This window comes from Sinocyclocheilus rhinocerous, unplaced genomic scaffold, assembly GCF_001515625.1.
Source record: "Sinocyclocheilus rhinocerous isolate Xijiao unplaced genomic scaffold, SAMN03320098_v1.1 scaffold28, whole genome shotgun sequence".
NCBI lineage: Eukaryota > Metazoa > Chordata > Actinopteri > Cypriniformes > Cyprinidae > Sinocyclocheilus > Sinocyclocheilus rhinocerous.
Window position 1 is genome coordinate 507778 of NW_015652416.1, and position 4732 is coordinate 512509.

A 4732-nucleotide genomic window follows, 5' to 3' on the forward strand; every position below is an offset into this window, starting at 1 on the left:
CGTCCCAGGCCCCCTTTCCCTCGCCCTTGGAATTGTCCTAACCTCTCCCCCCAACCCCCCACCGTTACGGCGCCCCTGCACACACACATCAGTTCTCACAGGTGTACATCATCACAAATGTTTCACAAACTAATGCGCTTTTAGGACATTTTTGAGCGTATCTCAAGTGTCCAAACACTTTCAGAGTACATAGTAGCTATCAACACGTATCAACACGTTTGCTAGGCATGCTCAAAAAGGTTTAGTATTGTTTTATACTTCACAATATGCTGAAAAGGACATAGCAAAATATCAGATGAAGGGAACAAGATTGTATTACTTACCCAGTGTAGAGACCAGTTTTTTCCCCCGATTTTCTTCAGTAAACCTGAAGAAAACACGACTATTTACTACATATGTAGCCTACTGTAGATGGTCTGCAATGTCTGATAACTAGTTAGATTAATACAGAAGCTTCTCAAAACAACACAATTCACTTTGCTTCCAATTCGCTTCGGTACTTGATTCGTTTTTGTTATAAACGTGATCTATGACGTCCGAGGTGAGGTTGCGTTAAACGGACCACCTTGATAGACAGACAGACAGACAGATAGACAGACAGATAGATAGATAGATAGATATGCGAATTATTATTTTGGATATTTCAGGACGAACATTTTGACAGCGTTTTTAAATGTTTCTGATTTTCATCTGACGGCAAATTGACGCAAAGAAGAAGTCGCGTTGGTTACTATAAAACAACAGACCTCGAACGTTTCCCGCGGAATTAATACATATTTACATATCTCAAATTTTAATACATATAGCCTAACAAGTATGTTTCCTTTCAAAAGTTAATGATTTTCACCTGACCTGATACCAAATTGACGCTCCCGACAAGAAGTCGCGTTGGTTATTATAACAACAGCAGACCGTTCGAACGTTTCCCACGTAATTAAAAAAAAAATATTTGCATATGCCTATCACAAGTTAAAATGCATACAACATCAGCAGCAACAAAAGGTTTTTAAAGTTTTTTTTTTAGTATAAAAAGTTGTCTGAATAGGCTAGTAGTTAGGATTAAGCTGCTGACAGGTGTGCAATTATGATGCCGGTTCAGATCATTTGGCTCTTATCGGTCTTATTGTTCTTCTGTTATCTTTTCGCCGTAATGTTATATAACGTGTGCATGATGTGTTCATGCTCGAGCTTCTAGCGTCCATCAGGGAAATAGGGCGCACAAAGGTCGATCGTCGCCTGGGGCCCCCCAGCATCTGATCATATCATAAATAGACCACAAAACTTGATATCCATAATTACATAATCAGCATATCAACAGTATTTTCAGATAACGCTACCATAAAGCAATTAGGGAACGAATTTTCACTAGCTGTCAATTAGATTAGAATGAAGAATTGGTCATGTTCGCTGGAGTTTCAGCATCGGATGGTTTATAGACCAAAAATAAGCAGCCTATTGTCAATTGGCCTATTTATCCCTTTAATAAATACATTTCTTCAAAACAAAACAAAGACTGATCTGAATAATGTCAATGACAATTTTTATTTATATAGTCATATATAAATAATATATATGACTATATATAATGGTCATTCATAGGACTGAGCTGCTAACAAGTGTGCAGTTAGTTTTGATCCCTGTGCAACTGTGTGGGCTCTTATCTACTTTGTTATCTTCCATATCTTTTTGCCTTAATTGATATACAATGCATGCATTGAGTGTAAGATAGCGTATGTGTGTATTGAGTGCTAAGTTCTTTGAACTCTAACATGGAAAACATACCTCTTCCATCCGAGAGACAGCACAGAGTACAAAGGTTGTAGGACATTCAACCTTGACCTGGACTGAACCATTTTCTAATAAAGAGCCTATATTTTCCTTTACAAACATTTTCAGTTTTTAGTATCATCCTATATATTAGAGTACTCCATTATTTGACATAAACACATCTCATAAAGTCTAGAAATAAATTAGTAGCCTAAAATAGAAGAAATAACATTACTGATCCTGCTACACATGTGCCTGCATGACTACAGACTACAGACAAAAGGAAGACTCAAAATCTTACCTTCAGTTTTTTAAGCAGTGGCTGCTGGCTGAAGATGCTGTGAATGAGAACGAGGTCAGTGTGTTTCTCTTGGTTGTTGTTCCATTTATGGACTGTGGAAGAATTTCGTTTCACCAACAAAGCCGAGCTCCGTGTCTTATGACGTGCTGAAAATGGTGCATTTAATGCATTACGGACCACAATGGTGAGACTGGAAAGGTTTTGGTTTGAGAAACTCAGAGGTCATTCAAGGATGGGGGCTAAAACGTGCAGCATATTAAAATGATTTCTGAAGGATCATGTGACACTGAACATTGGAGTAATGATGCTGAAAATTCAGCTTTGCATCACAGGAATAAATTACATTTCAAAATATATTAAACAGTTTTTTTAAATTGTAATAATATCTTATAATATTATTGTTTTTTACTGTGTTTTTGATCAAATAAATGCAGCCTCAGTGAGTAGGCTATAATACACTACCTTTAAAAAAAATCTTAATCTTAATTATTTCAAACTTTTGACCAGAGTATAAACAAATTATAGAATTTTTTGGGGTGAAATCAGGTAGAATCTACGTGATGGGCATATTGTGTTGCTTCAGGTCTCTTCTATCATTCTTTGTTAAACAGAGCTAATAAAATGTCAGATTTCCCCCGCCATGAGTCAAATGGTCTGCTAAAACAACAAAATCAACAGGCTCAACAAATTTTTAATTGGTTTGACGTACTCGATTTTAGTATGACATTGCAATACCTTTTTTGCAGTGGGTCTTATTGATAGCAAGAGCAGAACAAATGTCTGTGTAAATTGTTCATAAATCAGTTCTTACGTAAATTGCTTCATTCCGTGAGACAAGTTATGCAAGTGTGTTTGTACAAATGATTTACACACAAATTTGTTCTGCTTGTTTTTGATGAATTAGGCCATGATTTTGGTTCTCAGGGAACACAAAAATGGGTAAACAGCTGTACCTTAAATGTACTGTATGTCACCTGATTTAAGTTTAATTGCTTCAACAAGAACTGTCAAGTACAATTATTTCCTTAAAAATGACATTAAATGACATTAAAATGCAACACAATTCACTAAATTTCACTCACTCCATGTTATCCGTGTTGTTCTTTTCAGCAAATAGCAACCGGAATTTCAGTCTTTTTATAAGACCTCTACAGCTGAATATACTACCCTTCAAAAGTCTGGGCTCAATGAGATATTTAAATGTTTTTGAAATTTGTCTCGTGCCTCATGAAGGATGTGTTGAATGCATTTATTTCATCAAAAAATACAGTAAAAACAGTAATATTGTGAAATATTATTGCAATTTCATATAACTGTTTTCTATTTGAATATATATATGTGACCCTGTCTGTCAAATCCAGGCTAAAGTCTCAGAATCTAATTATGAGATAACAAGCATCAAAGTTTAATTTCAACCATTAATTTCACTATGATTCCAATCTTTGAAATGGCCTTACTATGTCAGTATTAAAGATATCAAGGTTACATTTTCACAGAACGTTATTTACATTATGAAGGATGATTTTATGTAGAAAACGTACTCGGTTACTAACGTAACCTTGGTTCCCTGAGATACGGAATGAGTACTGTGTCTGTTTAAGACGCTTGGGGAAAACTTCTTTTTCTCCGATGACTGAAACCTTTCAATAACGCAGTGTAACTGCACGGCCATTGGTTCGTGCAGTGAATAATAAACGAACCAATGGCTGGGCAGCAGAGCTGCACAAGCCTATGGCGGTAAAGCCCGCCAAAGCCCGCCAGAATGGGCGGGGTCATCTGGCTATATAAGCGGCACATCGCCATAGGATCCTCAGGTTACTTCGACTGAAGCGACGACTGAGTCGTGCAGCTACATAGCACGGCAAAGTACGCAGTACTCGTTTCGTATATCAGGGATACGTTAGTAACCGAGTACGTTCCCTATCAATACTTCACTCGTACTGCGTCTGTTTAAGACGCTTTGTGGACGGCGAGGCACAGCCGGCCGCCGCACAAATTTCTGCAATGGACAGACCGCTAGACCAGGCCCAGGAAGAGGCAACGCCTCTAGTTGAGTGGGCTCTTACTCCCATGGGCACAGCGCTCCCCAACCCGTGTTGGAGGCGTCTGTCGAGACCACCTTCCTTCTGCAGACCATTCCCAGGGGCACACACCCCGTTCCATCCACCAAGGATCTTTCCAAGGGGCCAGGACTGTTACACAGGCCCGGTCTACCTTGACGCGAAGGCGTCCGAGACGCCAGGTGCGGGATGGAACTCGTGGTTTCAGCCAGTACTGAAGGGGCCGCATGCGGAGCAGGCCCAACTGTAGTACCGGAGACACAGAGGCCATGAGGCCCAGCATCCTCTGAAACACCTTGAGAGGGCTAGAGGCTACAACTCTGAATGGAGCTGCTGAATGGCCAGCGCACGTTCTGGCGCAGCTATCGCCCTCATTTGGGCTGAGTCTAAAACTGTTCCCAGGAACGATATCCGCCGCGGGCTGTGCAACAGGAGGAGAAGACATACCATTTAAGGGCGTAGAGGCGTCTTGTAGAAGGTGCTCTAACCTTAGAGATTGTGTTTAGCACGTTCTCGGGGAGGTTCGCAAGCTCCCATCGAGAGGCCAAAGGTGCAGAGCCCACAGCTCGGGCTGGGGGTGGCATATTGTTCTGTTCGCCTGAGA

The 4732-nt window shown here is 40.1% G+C and overlaps 1 protein-coding gene across 2 annotated transcripts in view; it reads right to left on the reverse strand.

The window, feature by feature from the left end:
* The window catches only part of LOC107714974 (cytochrome P450 2J6-like), a 10613-nt gene extending 9712 nt beyond the window's left edge, over positions 1–901 (reverse strand). Inside the window, exons 1-2 of one of the 2 annotated variants that reach the window (XM_016520974.1) lie at positions 853–901; positions 324–367 (exon numbers count right to left, since the gene is read on the reverse strand). The gene's annotated coding sequence lies outside the window, so the exon portion shown is untranslated. Of the gene's footprint in view, positions 1–323; positions 525–852 lie in introns of those variants that run through there. The other variant, XM_016520975.1, reaches the window with a different exon arrangement.
* Between the last annotated feature and the right edge of the window lie 3831 nt (positions 902–4732).